Source organism: Notothenia rossii, assembly GCF_949606895.1.
Source record: "Notothenia rossii genome assembly, chromosome: 10".
NCBI classification, from domain to species: Eukaryota; Metazoa; Chordata; class Actinopteri; order Perciformes; family Nototheniidae; genus Notothenia; species Notothenia rossii.
In genome coordinates, this window is record NC_136908.1 from 55282244 (window position 1) to 55301355 (window position 19112).

Consider the following 19112-nt stretch of genomic DNA (forward strand, 5'->3'; position numbering starts at 1 on the left):
GGCATGCTTCTCTCCATAAATAGTATAACAAATACAGTCAGATAATATACAAAACATGGCAGAAAATCCTCATCTACTTAAGAAGTGGGAATTCCCAAAAACACCATAAGAAACTCCACGAAGATTGAGACAAACTACCCAAATACTTAAGGAACATAATGCCCTAATTGGAATTAACATCTCCTGTGGGTAAGAGAGAAACATGACCACTTTTTTATTTGTTCCACACATGGACACTGAGACTGAACAGCTTTCCTCCTTCCACATTCTAAATACTACTGTACATGTTCAGTACAGTACAAATGAGTGGTGACTGACAAGATACATTGTGTTTAGACTGGTAACATATGTGTGTTACAATCATTCACTCGTTTTACTTTCCAAGTTTTGAGAATGTTAGCTTGCCCTTTGCCACAACGAGGGCTCTCATAAGTTCAGCACCATGCAAAGCTTAACCAATGCCCTTGTGTCTGCTGGCTTTTCTATTAGTACGAAGCTTGTCTGCTGATATGTCGCTCAGATGCTCTCAGTGTATCTTGTTGTGTTTCCCATTCGTTCAGCGTTGGGAGTTGGAGTACACACACTGGTAGCGTAAGGGATGAGAGGGCCGAGGAGGTAAACGGTCAGAGAATAGCATATGGAGGGTAGGGAGAGTGGGATTGTTTGTGTGGGGGACATGAAAGCCGTGGGACAGGAAATGGACAGCTGAGACAAAAGAGACATATGGAGCTTCCATACAGAGCCTGCATTATTGCACTGAAATAACTCTGTAATCAAAATGTTGCTCTACTTCATCAAGATGTTCAGTACAAGCTAGAGAGATTGCACACGGAAGGTTTGGCTTTGAGATAGATGTGGCAGACAAGACAGCTGATTACAAAGTTGAGCAGGAAAACAGACAGAAAGACAGTCAGACAGTGAGGTTAGTTAGGTCAGCGTAGGTGGGGCATATGGCTCTGGACAGCCCAGAGACTCAGTACTGAGGGACCACGAGAACAGAATAGAGGAGGAAAGCCCCACATGGCATCTGCAGAAGGGACTGAGTGGGAGATATGAGTGTGGGTGAGAGGGAAAGTAACAATGCCAGGCCCCTTTGAGATACACAAAGACACACATAAAAAGTCCTGCATATTAGAAAAAAAAGGAGAGCATATGCACCTTCTGATTGGACACACATGCATGGCCAAACTTTCAGACTTTCAAACAAATGCATGTAAACATATTCACTTGAGTACAAACAGTGACACTTTGACTGAGACAGACTTTATGTCACTGCTGTCTCTTCATCTGCCAGAGCAGCCATCCAGAAAGCCCTGTCCTCAAATCAGATTGTGTGTCTGTGCATGTGTGCCCTTTTTTTTTTCTCCTTCCTGTCAGACACCACTGAAGTAGTATGCTTCACAGGGCATTATTTTGTCCGACATATGGGCTTTGCCCCTCTGCTCTGTCCAGAAAACAAGGCCAGGCGGGCAGCCTCAGAATGGAGCCCTTTGGGTTTGATGCAGTCCAGTTGCCTTTAATGTTTCGCATTGGGAAACTGGGGTGCTGATGGGCTCCACTAAAGGGGTCACCGGCCCCAACGCTGGGTCACTTTATGTGTGTGTTGGTTTTCTGTTCTGGGTCAGCGATGGATGTTGGAACAGCAGGTTGTTACCATGGCACACTGACAGACACATTTCTTATGAAAAAGTCGTCAACATGCAGCCCCCTGTTTTTCATTTGCTTTCCACTTATTAATATAAGTTTGACCCTTTTTTTTGAACCTATTGAACAATGCAGAACAAGCAGGGACTTTCCAAACTCTTCTTTATTTACCCCAGGACTAATGCTAATCAAAGATGTGGAGTATTTGCCCCACCTTAGTGCTTGTGTGTGTGACACAGAGTGGGTGGGTTGGTGTGTTTACAAGCATGTGGGTGCTGAGGAGCTGATGGCGTAAACAGATAACGCTGTGATGGAGGATGTACGCTCTTTTGTTTGAGTTTAAGGGACAAACGGCTGTCCGAGGTACACACACAAGCATGGCTGCACACGTACACACACCACCCCCACTCTGCAGTGTGTATACGCCACACGTCAGGTCTTAAGTGCTTGGTAACAAAGGGTTAGTTTATCCGTGCGTTTTACTGTAAATACAATGGTGAGTAATGTTAAGAAGACTGGCCTTTGGTCACTGCAGCAGTGCTGAGAGATAGTGAATGAGAATATGTGGTGGTGGAGCCTTTAAAGGTGCTCAAAGTTCTAAGAGAAAAGAAAGTCCTTGATGGCAGACTTTAGTCATTTCCTAGGAATTTCCAGTGTGTATTCTAACACATAGAATCTTACAGAGGAATATAATAAAATAGCTTTTTCTTTAAAAAAATACTAGTTGTGCAAGAAAATAATGTGATTTCCTGCATTGTGACCTAATACAGTATCAAAACGAAGGACAGAATATTCAAAGTGTAAAGTAAATTTTAGAGAGTTATAATGACCGTTCAATTAACCTTAGACTAGCTCTAAGCAGCTTCTTTAACACCAATTCAAACAACTAATTTTAAAGATAGTATTGAAATCACAAATCTTATATTTCCTAATATTGTCCTTTTTTTTATTAGAGTTTTTATACCTGTACTGTTTTTCCACTAATTTATCAAGGATCGATCAAATATCCAATATAGAGTTGTATTTTTGATGGGAAATGGTATTTGATCAATTCCAATCCCTATACACTTCCAGGATTTTCAGCAGACTTCTCACTTCTCAACAGCACTTAAAGGACTTTTAATACCTCTGGATGAGGATGAATTATCTTTTGAATGTCAGAGCTTAGCATACTGAGCCGGTAAAGATTCAGTGCTTCAGTGCATAAAGAACATTCAGCAGTGTGGAGGCTCGTGTTCACAAGGACCATTTGGCTGAAACATCTGAAACCTTTGACAACATGGCTGGAATAAAGCTATTGTTATTGTTGCAAGCTGTCTCCATATGGACACACACACACACACACACACACACACACACACACACACACACACACACACACACACACACACACACACACACACACACACACACACACACACACACACACACACACACACACACACACACACACACACACACACACACACACACACACACACACACACACAGCTCAGTGGGAGCACATCATCTGTCACCCAGGGCCCAGGCGGAGGGACGACAGATTGTCCTTGCGGTGTTCCTTCAGGTCCCATTGCTCCAAACACACACACACACACACACACACACACACACACACACACACACACACACACACACACACACACACACACACACACACACACACACACACACACACACACACACACACACACACACACACACACACACACACACACACACACACACACACACACACACACACACACACAATCTGGCCACTGACATACTGTTCTCATAGTATTCCCTCAGAGTGCAGGAAGGGCGGTTTCACTGCCTTTATCTCAGAGGAATATTAATTAATTAATAATACAACACACCATTATTCACAACATTCATGGGGACACGGAGGTGTTTCCCTGTAGGTTTACGAGGCTTGTTTTTCAATTATATATCCAGAACATACACACTGACGCAAATGTTTCATAATTTGTATGGCTTTTTCTAATCTGGGCTCTGTTCCTGGTAGAAAAGCAGAATTACTTCCCCATGAACTTGAGCGCTTCACATGCAAGCAACACTACAGAGATTCGCCACGACCGTACACATCAAAAAGGGATCACTATTTGCGGCACTGAACAAATGAATCTCACATCAATCTGCTGCTATACAATATGGCATAGTGGGGAGATCAAAACGCCAGCGTGACGTGTTTAACTGTCATAAAACAGCCACATCAATTAAACATCAAGAGCACGCATTCTATAGCCTGACCCAGTGGTAATCAAGGGTGTTTTCAGTATCAAAGTGCTGCTCAGTAAACGGCAGGCCTTTAAAGATCGTCATCCATAAACATTACCTGGCTTTGTTCTCCACTCTCGGGGAAACCACACAGACATCCGCACGTTGCTTTCTCCTATCGCTTTACCTGCTCATGCCCCCTTCTCCTCCTCCTTTTACCTGAGTCTCTGTGTAAAGAGCTTCGAGCCTACTGGATTGTCTCAGCCTCCTTAATGTGCTTTCTGTTCCCCTCTGGAATTCTCTTTCCTTGAAGAGAAAGAAAAAGTGAGATGGAGAACAGAGTTAAAGGAAAGAGAGCTAAAGAGCAGGTACTTTCATTAGACCCCCCTTTCTCCGAGATCCCGGGTTATGGCCAATTAGGCCTATTAGCAACAACAAAACTCAAGAAAACACAACAAAGCCGGTCGGCAGGCAGGCAGGTAGTTAACGGTGGGAGGAATTGTTATCTCTCCCACCGACAGGAACAAAGAAAACGCTCCCCAGAGTGCATAGGAAAGAATTTATACCTCCAAGTGTTCTCAATTCTACGATTAAACTCTTTACTGCAATTTCCTGTTGTCTCCAGAGGGGCTTTACAATGCACTGCAGTGGTTTTTACACCTGCAAAGTGGTGTGTTATGTAATTAACCAAGTTTGAGACAATTGCTCAGGGGTGCAGAGAAACCACAAGTTTGCAGTTTCTTAAACAACACTCTTTTGATAGAGATGGGTATGACACATTGACCGAACACATGATCAGCTCATTGTATCTCTGTGGCTCCACAAATATGGCTGATTGATTTACCTGGTCACTTTCTTTAATAATTCATATGAGGGCAACGTCTGTTTCTCTATCTCCTTCTTTGTCAGTTTCTTAAGAACCCCTTACTCCACGCTCAGTCTGGACGTGCCACGCTCCGTATAGAATCCATTACCTCGACATGCCGATACACAACCATCACCCAGATGGGAGTCAAGTGTGCATTGTGTGAGCGTCATGTTGAGGCAGAAGGAGATGCAATCAAATAGAGATGTGCGGAACAAAACGAGCGAAGGGTGGAGGAAGAGGAGGAGGGGGGGAGAGACGGAGGGAGTAGGCAGGGAGGTAAACTAAAAGTGACATCTCATATTTGACTTTTCACTTCCCATTTAACTGACACGCCCAAGATAAGTGGAGGAAAGATTACTGGTCTCATTCTGTTAGACAAAGGCCTGTGTGTTTGAGTGCATTTGTTGTTTCAGGCATGTAAATTGTACGTCAGGCGCTTTAGCTCATTCTCTTATGTGACTGATGGTAAATAAATGGGTTGCCATTCTTTGTGTGTGTGTGTGTGTGTGTGTGTGTGTGTGTGTGTGTGTGTGTGTGTGTGTGTGTGTGTGTGTGTGTGTGTGTGTGTGTGTGTGTGTGTGTGTGTGTGTGTGTGTGTGTGTGTGTGTGTGTGTGTGTGTGTGTGTGTGTGTGTGTGTGTGTGTGTGTGTGTGTGTGTGAGCATACTTGAGGGATTAATTTTGATATCCACAAGATTTTCTGTGTTCCATTTCAAGTTAATGATATTTATTATATTACTAGCTTTACGCTTCATACATTCATCAAACATTATCAGTTTCATTTTCATGTTTTTCGGACATGAAGATTGCCGTCATGTCCGTTCCATTCTCCTAAACACTATCTCAGGAACTCCTGGAGGCAATTTCTTCAAAGGATGAACTGATAAGAACTTTGTGGTCAAAGGTCCTGTGACCTCACAATAACACATTTTTGTGCCAAACTTATATAAGCTATAAGAATTCATATTCAACTCCTCCAAGACTTTTGTTTGTTACCAAATGTTTGCAAAACCAGTGAGATTTCCACCAGCTTCAGCTTTACTCTGGGTTTATAGTAAACATTGTACTTAGGGGCCTGGCCGATAATCGGGGCCGATATTCCGCATTTGACCGATTATCGGTAAGTCAGTCAGAGTTGGGGGTGCGTGCAGCGTCTCGCAGCGGAGTAACTGTGGTGCGGGGGGGGGGGGGAGGGGGGGGGATTGCGAGTGGAGCCTCGCAGTTTTTCAGGTTGATATGTGAAACTCATTAGCTAGCCAACATGTATCTAGCAAATGTTTAGCAACATATTAGAAGTGAGGCTACTAGACTAACGTTAGGTCGACTGTAATAGCCTCACTTTTAATAGTTTGCAAAACATTAGCTCGCGCTAGTGTTTTGCAGTTGCTAGCAGCTTATTGCGATTTTATGCTAGATAGACAGGCATTGTTTTGATATAATAAATTAAGCATTATTGTTAGTTAAGCATGTCAGCCTGCAGCCCCACTTTTAACTCTCTGTCTCTCTAACTCATTGCAGATGGCTGCACTAAAAAAAAGGAAACCAGTTGTAAGATGTTTAAAAGTTCATTGAACATAATATATGCTTAAATGCATTTCAAAGAAGTTGTGTTGGAGTTTGCGTTATTCTACATTTTGGCACCAAGATTTTCTGATTTTACTGCAAATGTATATCGGTTCCAAATATCGGTTATCGGTCTCCTTGATTACTAATAATCGGTATCGGTCTTGAAAAAGCAATATCGGTCGATCCCTACAAACTTATCACTATGAATGTAGACTGTAAGTCTCGTTGGAAGCTACGTCAAAGTTTCCCAATTACTGTGGCGAGTATATTCTTTCCTAGCTGAAAGAAAAGATGGTTAAAAGTCGAAATAAAAGATAAAGAACATGAACTTTGACATGTGTCTTAAATCTACAGTTTTATTAATAGTCCAATCCAAGGCCAGTATAGCTATAATCTCTGTTGTTTATGATACCTATTGTAATTGTCAGAGTTGAATCAGTAAATTGCAAATTGTACCGCCTCTTTTGTGAACTGTGAAAAACTGTCTTTTTTACAATGGCAATATCTTTTTCTATTTAAACACTATCAGCCGTCATAGCACAAAATCTACATGGTGGATTATACAACCTGGTTTACCTACAGTATAGCTTTGTCACTCATGTGGAAAGACTCATATTTAAGTTGTGTGTGTGTGTGTGTGTGTGTGTGTGTGTGTGTGTGTGTGTGTGTGTGTGTGTGTGTGTGTGTGTGTGTGTGTGTGTGTGTGTGTGTGTGTGTGTGTGTGTGTGTGTGTGTGTGTGTGTGTGTCTGCCTGCTACAACGCGGGTTGCCACCTCAAGTGCGCAAAAGAGGCTGCAGTTGTCTTCACCTCCAATTACAGACTGGGAATACCTCTGCAGTGTGTATGTGTCTGCTCACAATCACACATTGTGTATAAGCTTTGAGTGTGTCTGTTTGTGTGCATGTGCGTATGTGTGTGTATCCCCTCAAGGCCCTGGGGTTACAGGCAGCTTGGTGACAGTGCAGATGGGATAACATATGACATGTGAGGGACTGACTGAGTGTGTGTATGCATGTGTGTGTACGTGTGTGTTTGTGTGTGTGCGTGTCAGTCCATCTGGGCTCCCCTCTGATCGGCCGGGGCTCCCTGTGCTCTCGGCAGCCCACTGGGGAGCCGGAGCCTCTCTCACCTCCACTAACTCTTTTACTGCACCATGGCATCATATAAATGTTCTTATTTTAATAATAAAATGGCGTGTTTTGTTTGTCTAATCCAACACCCTTAATCCAAAGTAATATCAACTTCCTGTTTCAATCATTGTAGTTTTATGTTTTTATTTAAGATAATTTGACCCAGAGTTAAAGAAAACAAATGTCAAATTGCTTTGTTTTCTTTTCTGTGAGACACAAAGCTTTAAACACACATTTCTTAGCCTAATTGATGTTGGTGTTGGACTAATAACCCCAGTTTGAAAATGCAGTTCCAACTGATCAGATGATTAATTTATCAAAAATATTGCTAATGCTTAATTATCTATTTCTTCTATTAAGCAAAAAATCGAAATAGTCTGTAATTTTGTATAGTAGTGAATATACTGTAATTTAGAGGAAATATGGTTGAGGGAGAGAATACTACAATAAAGATTTATGTGTTGAGTGCAAAGAATACATTTATAGACTTAGCCTTACTATTGTGACCAAATAGCAAACAATGCACGTCATTTATGTAAACTGACAATGTCACCTTTTGCCAGCATTGCAAACCGATTGTGGCCCACAATGCCTGAAAGCACCGTCTACAGAGAGTACTGCAGTATACAATAAGTGTGCTTATCCATTCTCCAATAAGAAATGTGTCTGTTTTCTTTAGTCAACAGCACAAGTTCTCATGTGGTTACTTCATGCGTATACTGTATCCGTTTTAAGTTTAATTGGGGAATTTTTTGTGTTGAATCCAATTTTTTTCTTCAGCTGGCAAAGCTTTAATGTTTAAGAGCCAATGGCATTGGGTTTTTAACCATCACAAAGGCGAGACTGTGAATGTACAGGACACTGTGTGCAACTGACATTGTGCATTGCGTCCCCAAGAGACTTGTCACGCTCTCTTGTTCATGGGATCCAGGTCCATGGCTATTTTGTGGGGCTGGCCAGGGCTACGTGGTGTGGAGGGGAAAGGCTGCGGGATTTGGACTGACGGAGGCATTGGAGGGATGGTGTGTGTAGTTGGGATGAGAGGGAGACAGCAGGGAGCTGGGCAGTGGGTTTGTTCCTGTTCCATCCTCGGGCTGGAGGCCAGACCCTGGACACAGAGGATGAGAGATGATGGAGGGAAAGGGAGCAGGAGTCAGAAGCGAGGGCGGACGCAAGTCGAAATAGATTCGGGAAGAGGTGGGGGTGTAAGGAGACCAAATGTCTTTATGTTGAAGGAAGGGAGGGTTCAGAGAAGAGAAAGGGAAAGGATATGTCTCTAGAACAATGCTAGCAGCTGGGGGTGATCTTGTCTGGTCAGACCAACACTGAGATGCTAAAGAGGACTTAATGAAAGCTGACAAGTGCAATTAATAATTAAAGTGGGAGCCGAAGGGTCATGCAGCGAGCATGTGACAATAACTGAGGTTATACTCCCTTTACAAGCCCACTATCCTGCCCTTCCTCTTTAGTCACAATTTACTCATCTTTTCACTTTTCCTCTCCTCTTATCACTCTCCCGCCTTTGTTGCTCCCTCCCCCTCTCTGTCTGTCTGTGTAATTTTGGCACTTATGTTCGTACCACACCCCTGCCCCCAACCCTGCCCTCTGTCGCTTTATCCATCACCCATCCGCTATGTCTTTCTCCCCTCCATCTTTCTTGCTCTCTCACCCCTCCCACCACCCTTGAGCAGCCGTCACTATCAGGTGTTGACGAGTTCCCCTACTTGATATTCATGGGTGAGATTATTTGTGTGTGTGTGTCGGTGGTGGGTTACAGGAGAGGGAGGTGATGGTACGGGTGTGTGTGTGTGTGTGTGTTGGTTAGGAATGGGGGTTGGAGGGTGTACAGGGTGTACATGAAGCATCATTACCATATCAAAGACATGCTAGGCTTTCTGTCCTAATGGTAATTACACTGCCCACAATTGGCGCTCACTGCTCGGATCACAACAAGAAGAAAAAAAAATTGATGGAGGGATGAGGAGGAGGGATATTAAAGGGAAGTGGAGGGGGGTACAATTGGCTGGGGCTTTCAGGTTATGTTAATACCGCTCATCTATTTAATTAGTGGCTGGCGTTGGTCTTTGTTTACATCTGACGTGCCCCTTCTAGGAAAGACAGATGAGAGAGAGGGAAATGGAGAGAGAGAACGGTGAGGGTGAGAGAGAATGAACGTGTATCAGAAAACAGAACAAGAGAGACGGAGAAGGAGGATGGCAGAGTGGTTTTCGGGGGCCGGATGGTGGGATGGCTGGATCGGGCTGTGACTGCGCCTCTTGAAGCTGTAATGAGGTCCGTTGTGGATGGACTTTTGATAGGCCTTCTGGCTCCACCTCTCTCGCCAGTCTCTGGAGCCAGGCGGGCCGGGGGAATCAGCCCCGACTTCAGCCAGGAATAAAGCCCACCTCTCTGCCTTCCTGTTTCTCTGACTTAGTGAATAGCTGATTGGCAGACTACCTTACTCTCTGCCAAACTGAGAGACTTAGTAGATGAGACTGAAACTGACCCATGGACTTAATGACTCGCAGTTAAAGTACATGACTGATAAGAGACGCTACAGTATGCACTGTTGCCTTTAGAAATGATTGTCTGACCTTTCTGACCATATCTCGTGGCCAAAGTGTCCCAATCTGGTCCAAATGACAGTCTGGCCTGAAAAATAATGTTCACGGTGTTGAACACAATTGCATATACAGTTAAAGAATAAAGGCAGAGCTGGAGATAAAACACACCTGTCCTACTTTCACATCCAAGCCAATGGCTGCGTGAAGTAGCAGAGATTATAAAATGTTTTGGAAAGTTTCCAAGAAGTAGTTGAATGTAACCTCCCATCAATTTCAGATTCTGTTAGATGATCTGATAAGCTCTTTGTTTGAAGCATATTGAGGTAGCTTGGTCTTAGGCTGATTGTTACCTGACCAACTGTCTTTCTACGCAACCCTATCAGACGATGGTATAGGACGTACATTTCCTTCATCTTATCAATCATTCATATGGATAATGGAGTGCACATTTTAACTAATTATTGAACTTGCTACATCTTCCCCTGGTGTCTTACCTTTGCTTGATTGACTTTCACCCTCCTATTGACCAAAATGTTGTATTTTAGTTTTTTGGTAACAAAGATGGTAATATGTGATTATCAGGAAATGTCTTTCAAGAGTTTTATTTTTGATATGAGAGACACTAGAATCGTGTTTTACCTGACAAATCAACAAACTCAGTTACTATAGTTACTGACCTATAAGCATACTGGCTTCAATGCTCAACTCGGTAACTGTGTGTTGGTGACTTTTTCCCAGCCCATATTTTGCTTAAATATCTCTGGGTTTGACTTTGCATGCAATTTGCCTATCCATATCAGTTGGTATGCTTGAATGCACACATGTCTGCCTAGTCTTTGTAATGTGAATGTTTTGGCTGCTGAATACCTGTGTATGCACTTTTTTAAAAAGGGGGCTTGTGATGGGTATTGTAATAGAACCCATTTTACAGCGCTCCCAGGGGAAAGTGAACAGGGAAATGAGAGTAAAATGAGAGGGAAATGAGGATTTTTGCCTCTTTTAGAATAAGCTATCATATCTCTTCTGCATATAGTTGATGGCAATGGCAGTTGTTTCTAGGTGTGATCAGTCAAGGCCTCCGTCAACTTTTATTGTAGCATATATCAGCGAATCTAGAAACAGAACCAACAATCTTGCTGAAAACAATTGCAATACATATTTAAATGTACCCTAAATATATATGCTTGTGTGTGTTTGTGCATATGAGTACATTCTCAATACTGGATGAAGAGTGTAACCTGCATAAAAAATTCACTGTGACATTTTCAAAAGGTCCAAAAAGCGAGAATTATATACAAAAAACCTTTCACTTCAAAGAGCAGAAAGAGACGGATAGAAAAAAAAATACCCTTTGGTTCCAAATATTGCCATTTCACTTAGAAGCACTGAATGACGGGATGCTTTTTTTGCCTACGGTTTACTTGAAAAACACAGAGAATTGTCGCTATCTTCTTCAAGGACCTCCAAGAGAGCCTCTTTGAAAAGCACTTGTCTCCCAATTGGGGGTGGGTGGATGGGTGGTGGATGCTCAAGTCAGCTGAAGAAGACTCACAACAAAGCTGCGATGTTTTTCTCTTTTAAGCTGAGATCTTTAAACACTGAGAACAGTAAAGGGAAGTTTAAGAATGAAAAATGGCAAGAAAGAAGAGGGAAAGATGTGTTAAACTGTAAAGGTTATGTATGGTTGTGGGAAAAAGGGACTCTGAGACAGCTCTGGTAAAAGCAGTCAGCAGGTGTGCCGTGGGAAATCTGCCTCACTTGTAAACGCCGTGAAAAAAACAGAGGACCGTGGTTGTTATAGTACTGAAAAGAGGGTAAGAGAGAAGCGCTTGATTGTGCTAAAGGAGAGAAACAAGAGAGAAGAAACAGGGAGAGGAGCGGGAACAGCCCACATGCTATCACACTGTTTTTAATAACAGTGTAGCGGCGACCCGAGGCCTCCACGTCCACGCAACGGCTGTGCAATGTCTGCTCGGCGTCTGTGCCACACACAAAAGGGCTCCAATCCAAAAGTCAAGCCATTCTGCTCTGTCTGTCAGCTACAGGCTGCAGAGAAACACAAGAAGTCACAGACCTCTTAAACCTAGGTATGTTTACTCTTGCTTTAAGGCCATGAGTTTTCATTGAAAAATAAATGATGACTGCAATCCAATCGATCACTATTTCTTCACCTCTGTCCTCTGCGCCCCCCGCCCTTAGTGAAACACAAGACGAAGGTTTAAGCAGCACCACTGCAGGATGAAAATAGTTAACACTGTTCTGTAACCTAACAAGCTGTTGTGGATCACCTCCCTCGATAATAGCACACACACTCCGGTTGAGTAGGTGGTCCTTTATTGTGGCCCCTAAGATGCATTTAAATATACACACTCATGTGGTTTAATCAAACCTCACTGCATCCTAAATGCGTCCTCAGTCATTCTTGAAATTTGAATCGCTTGTTAATGCAAGGCGCCAACAGTGCCGTAGTCACAACTGATGGGTTACCCTGTTTAACCGAAGCTTTGTAATGCTGGGCCAACTTCCTCAATACCCATGGTGCACTGGGGTTTAGAGTCTTGCTCAAGGCCGCCACATTTTAATCGTAGCCCAGCACTGATATATACACACATTATATATACATATATGATTGCCTGTGTAATCATTCAACCCAGTTTGGCATTCGTCTTTTGTTTTAAGGTGAATAAAAAGCTTTATGACTCACTAAAGCGGATATTTTCTTTCAGTGTAAACAACATGGTGCTGTGATAATGACTAAACTGAGGTCCAGTAGGAGGCGTACTCAGAGCAAGTAGCTCAGTCCCAGCTTCCACCTCCCTCCCTCCCTCTGGATGACTCCCTCCACGCCTTTCCCTCACTTCTTCCTCCTCTCCTCACAGTGTATCAAGTGCATCACTCTCTCACACCTCACTTTGCCCTCGAGAACAGCGCCCCGCTCGCGCACACACACACACACTCACACAAACACTGTGTCCACATGCACAGCAGCACCTCGTCAGCGAGATAAGCAACTTGTGACACCAAAGGGTACGGCTTCTGTCACCCTGCTACCTCGCCTGGACCACATGGCCTTGGTGCGGAGCGGAGAGGAGCGAGAGAACAGAGAGAGGAGTGGGAACAAGAGTAGGAGGAAAGAAAACTCAGGAGCAAAAAAAAAAGGAAATGTGATAAAGATGCAGAAGACGAAGAGATGAAAGTGGAAGGGAGACAGATGGGGCCAGAGAGAGGGAGAGAAAAAGGCAGAGAGACACTGAGAATAAAAAAAAGAAGCAAGCGAGCGGCGGCAGCAGCAGTGCCAGCAGAGGGACTGTTGTTTTCAGTGCATGTTGTCGGTTGGCTTGCCACCAGTTAGCATGAGGCAGATGCAACCGGGAGCGCTTGGTAATTATCACGGTGAACCTCCCTCAGAGCACATGTGCTTTTCGCTTGCTAATCTTCACATGAATTCAATGTGGCTAGTCTGGTTTTCAACATTTAACCCCTCTTAAAACAATAGCTATTAATAAAGGAAAAGAAAAGCAACACACGTATCAAAATGTAGAATCATTAAGGCTCCTGAAATACATTTCGGATGGCAACGCCTGCCACCTTTCTTTGCTTGTTTGTTTACGAACAACATCTCTCCGAAGATCCCTCTCTTCAGTGTGACCGTCATCTCTTATCGGGTTGAGTTCAGCGCTCCTTTTCAACAGGTGTCTGTGGATCTCACTGTAGGAGAGCCGGCTCCTGCAAACTCCTGATAAGCCCTCCCTACTCACGACTCACCCAGCCACCGATAGAATCTGCATTCACCTGCAATCACATGCTCGAGCCAAGTGACAGAAGTGTTCCCTCGCCGTCTGGCAGAGACACCTTATCTCCATCAGCTGTGCCTCCATGCACTTTGAACATAGTATTCAGACACACTTGGACACACTTTACATAAAACTGCAGTCACAGTCACATTGGTCAAGCTGCCCTTAATGTGCTTAAGCACCCACGCAGTGTATTTAAGATTTAACGGAACTTAATATAACGCTTGTCAGGGCATTATCAGATTAACTCGAACAAATGTCGAAACTAATGTCACCCTACAGATTAACTTATGAATTTCATGCTATAAAGTCTTTACAATTTGTGTATTCAAGTGATATAAGGAGCCACATGACAGGACATAAGTGCAACATAATCAAAAAAGCTGAGGGGCATTTTTTTTTAAATGGTAGGAAATGCAATTTTTCTTGGTCAAGGCTGCTGCAAGACACGTGACGCGGTGTGGCTTTTCATCACATGCCCTTGTAACTACTGCACACAATCGCTACTGACAGAAAAAAAACAGATATCATTCGCAACAACTGAACAATTAAGAGAAAAGTGCAGCTGGGTGACCGGACTCTTCGTATTGATATGTGTGATCTGCTATGTAGGGCTTGTTAAATCACCTGGATCATGATCATTAGGGTTGTGTCATGTATTGAATTATGAAAGAGATATGACAAGCATTACGTATCAGTTCTTAAATCACTTGGCCATTCCTGAGCCTTTTCATGGGTGTGTCCTGATTGGATAACTGGGTGGGAGATAATTGTGTCCTTTTTAAATAGTACTGCGGCCAAATACATGAACCAATTTTTTTTTTAAATCAAACGAAAAACATAATCCAGTTATTCTGTGTTAAAACAATTAAGTCGCACAAACGTTCTAAGTTGTTATCTTTGGAAGTCATTCATTATTACATGTTTGGAAAACGTTTCCTCTTTGCTTTAGTGACGCAGATAATCAATAAAGCACAGTCTGGAATATGTTGGCGTGTGCACAAGTCAAATTGTCTGAACTTTGTACGCATTACATGTCATTTTCAGATTTAAAAAATGACTGCTGTTATCCAAATGTGACATGTCATGATAACAAGCAGAACTACTGTACACACAGAGCCCCAGTAATAGAAGAGCTATTAAGACATACTGAAGCAGTTCCACTATCTTAACTTGGATGTACTTCCTCTCATGCTGTACATCCCCCCTCCTCCTCCCTTACTCCCCCCTCCTATTTCCTTTCCCTGTACTCTCTCTGGAGCCTGACCTCCTGTAAGTACCATGTAATCTTTGCTTCTGGACTAATACTCCAGTCTTTCCCTGCGCAGCTCACCAGTGGCTTTCCATCTTGAACACGTCTGCGGAGATAGTTGGTTTCCTTTTCACCCCCCTCTCCCTTTTCTCCTCCACATACACACACCCACAGCTCAACCACACGGGTGGTTAATGTTGAGCACAGCGAGCCTTGTTGTACTTGAAAACAAATCACTGCACTGTGGCTTAATAATGTAATGAGTCTTTTAAGCTGCGCAGACAAGTTGATCCGCTCTTTTACAATTATGTGAACTTTTTCATTACATGACTACCCCCCCCCACCTCTTTCCCAAAGTGTTGTTTTTGTTGTCAGCGCGCTAATTCCTAAATAGGTCAATCCAAAGAAACAGATTCTTAACTGGAACTATCTTAACGTGAAACACAGGAGCACAAAACAAGAAAGAATAAAGAAAATTCAACAGATAATTTAAGATTATTTTGTTCAAAAGCAAAAGCCAACTATGTTCTTAAAATTTTTTCTATCCCAAAAAACAATCAGCCCAGTAAATAGTTTGAATCTACAGTTTTGACCCAAGAACAAAACCTTGAAACATTCAAATACAAAACGTGTATTTTATTCAGTTTCATACCCTCGTTTGGAGTCCCTCTTGAAACAACGAAGTACTGATGAAAGCAATTTAAAAAAATTAATAAAACAGAATATTAAACCCAATGCGAAGGAAATTAAAATCATTTTACGTTGATAAATATATAATTTGTATATCATTTCTTTATAGCCTTTTCATTCCACGTCTTGTATTCACTTTCTTTATCTTTTATGTTCTAGCCTTGTTTTTCTTGGAAATATCTGCCACTGGGTTGATTTTGGCCATGGCTGCTTACTCATTCTCTTTTACGTTTAGAGCTGAAAAGAATTCTGGGGGGATAATGGGGAAAGACTGGGAGGTCATTGCTGTATGGGTTTCATCGCATAGAGCGCTTGCGTAACAGATACAACATTGTCTGTCGGACAGCCTATAGCAGAGGCCATTCTCAATCTGCCTCTTTTGTCGGAGGTCTCAGCACCGATATCCAAAGCTTAATATTTCCGCTCTTTTGTCTCCATAGAACTCACCGCGTCTGAATTCCAGTTATATTACATGAGGGACAACCTGCGTACAGCCGCACTGATTTTCTAGCTAAACAATGCCAGTTTGGGTCTCAAACCTCTCAAACCTAGGACAGTTTTGACCGGGGCATCCTACCAGTAATTGAGTTCCTTTGCCAGTCATGTGTGGGGTCACTTTTCCTGTAGTCGGGTGCCGAGAGGGGGGGGGGGGCACGGGACCATTGAAATCCAGAAAGCTGGCTGCATTGTTGAGGCTCTGTTATGGAGAGGCTGTAACAACGGCATGTGTGGCCTGTGTGGTGGATAATAGATCAGCAGTGCAGTCATTATCTGCCCAAGGACTCCAGAAAGAAGCTTTTAGAACAGATGCTCCCCAAACTCAAGGTTTGTACACACGATACAAAAATAAAAAGACACAGAGCTGCCTGAAGCATAAAGGACTACCTGGAAATATTCTGCCGTGTGGGTGTTTATCCTGTCCTCAAGGCCGTTTCTGCCTCTTCATCCATCTCACTTCACTTATTTGAGTGTTTCCTCCTCTTTTAGGTTAGTCATCAAAACTGTTCCTGCAATCATGATTTCCTCTCATTGCTGCTCTCACTCTGCACGGCCTGCTCGGAGACTTGTTCCGTAATGATCAACGCTCTCTGTGACGACTGGAATCCTTTTGTTCCGTCTGACACGTTTTATGTCTGAAAGGGAACAGAGGGCAGTTTTACAATGGCCTTTTATGCCCTGTTAGAAATATATGAGTCTTTTGACGCGGCTAATGAAGGCGCTTTCATGTCCCCTAACAAGTAGAAGTGTATTGAGATGGATTGTCTGGGGCCCACGCAGGCCCTAGTGTACCGCGTAATACATTGTGTCGGCCCCAGGTCTCCAAGTATTGATCTAACAAGGGAATAGAGAAAGAAGGAAAGAGAAAATAACAATCTCCCGTCTTTCTGCTAACTAGTTTTTGCTGCCACTCGGGACAGGAGAGCAAGCGAGGTGAGCCCCTGCTGACAGGCTAAGCCCCGCCCCCGGCTCTGTCGCCGTGTCAACGTGACCATCATCATTATCAAGGTGACTATTACTCCCCCCTTGTTTCAAACACCGTCATTATGGCTCCTCAGAACAGAGGCAGGGTCAAGAAGGAGGACAGAGGAGGAAGAAAGATAAGCGGAGACAGAAAATAAGGAGGGCCGGACGGATGAGAAAGGAAAGGCGAAGAAGATGAGGAGGAGGAAGGGGTGTGATGAAGAATTATGATGAGAAAAAGCGTGATTGGGGAAGGGAGAAAAAGAAGACGTGTAGGAATATAAGTGAAATAATTATGGAAGCCACATCACCAAGGGCATATTGTACTGTAGCTTCACACACACACACACACACACACACACACACACACACACACACACACACACACACACACACACACACACACACACACACACACACACACACACACACACACACACACACACACACACACACACACACACACACACACACACACACACACACACACACACACACACACACACACACACACACACACACAAACACACACACACACAAACGCACTTCTGTCAGCCAATGTCAGCCTTTGGGTGAAAGGCGGCGTTAGCTTGTGGGCCCTCCTCGCCGCCGGGGTCGTGAGATATGAAGTCTCATCGTGGAACTAATTGTCTCTTTATAATCAGATTAATTAGCAGATGTATGCTTGTCAGGAGCAACCTCCCACCCACACACACATACCCACACCAACCATGACACCTACCCTCCAACCATCACCGGATCGCCCTTGCTTTGTTTCGCTGCCCTCACTCACCCTTAGTGTGTTCACTACTCAATTGAGGCTAAAGTGTGTATAAAAAGGGTGTTTGATTGAGTGTGTGTAATTGCATATACACCAAAGTAGCCTTGTCTACATGAAATACATGTTCATATCTCTTAAAGTATGCATTATTTTTCCTTCAGTGTGTGTGTGTGTGCTGCGCTGCAACCCGGGGACGGATATCTCCACCGACAGCGGGGAACAGAATTATTCCGAGCGTTTAACATCTAAGGCCGCAGAACAAGGAGTGCAAGTAATACAAGGGCCATGAGTTCAATGGTAATACAAGAAAAGGGATTTTTTCCTCCCCTTCAAGAGAACAAGAGAGAGCGAAGTAAATAATTCATTTCCTTTGGCTCAGGGCACGTCCTATTGTCACCGCCTAACGAGCGCAAGGACAAGCGGCCGGCGGGCCTCTTATTGCTTCTGAACGGCGGAGAGAGGAATGGAGACAGAGAGAGACGGAGTGAGAGGAAGAGGGGAGGCATGGTAATGCACTCTTTGATCCTCCCTCGTTAGCCCTTGGTGTGCTTCCTCTGCTCTAGGCGCCCAGAGAGATGGTCAGATCGCGCCCCTGGCTCTGTCAGGTGTGTGTGTGTGTGTGTGTGTGTGCGGGTGTGTGTGTGGGTGTGTGTGTGTGTGTGTGTCTGTGTGTGTGTGTGTGTGTGTGTGTGTGTGTGTGTGTGTGTGTGTGTGTGTGTGTGTGTGTGTGTGTGTCCTGGCCAAAAGATAGAAAAGACACTTCCTCTCTCTAATGCAGCCCAGGTGGAGGTGCTTGCTCTAAGGGGGCCAAGAATTCAAACACACACACACACACACACACACACACACACACACTTAAGTACGAAGGAGTGCTCGGATTGTGTGCGAATGCAAATGCCAACTCACATATGGTTGTGATAATTAACATAAATGTTTTAAAATATTTGTATGTACAATTTATATAAACAGGACATTTTTATGCAGAAAGCTTATCTGTCTCAAAACTGTGCATGACTACCTGTTGGTTAGCTGGTAAAGGGATGGACACAAGGTTAGTTTGCGGCTTATAAATTCATTCCTTCTCTTAGCTGTCAATCAAAACATTTGGATGACAGAATAATTAAACCACACAGGTTGAAGTG

General features: G+C 43.5%; 1 long non-coding RNA gene across 3 annotated transcripts in view; it reads left to right on the plus strand.

Moving 5' to 3' along the window:
* The window catches only part of LOC307022589, a 100636-nt gene that overhangs the window by 33435 nt on the left and 48089 nt on the right, over positions 1-19112 (plus strand). For 2 of the 3 annotated variants that reach the window (XR_013803444.1, XR_013803445.1), the window contains exon 3: positions 17125-17234. This is a non-coding gene — a long non-coding RNA (uncharacterized lncRNA). Of the gene's footprint in view, positions 1-17124; positions 17235-18131; positions 18615-19112 lie in introns of those variants that run through there. The other variant, XR_013803446.1, reaches the window with a different exon arrangement.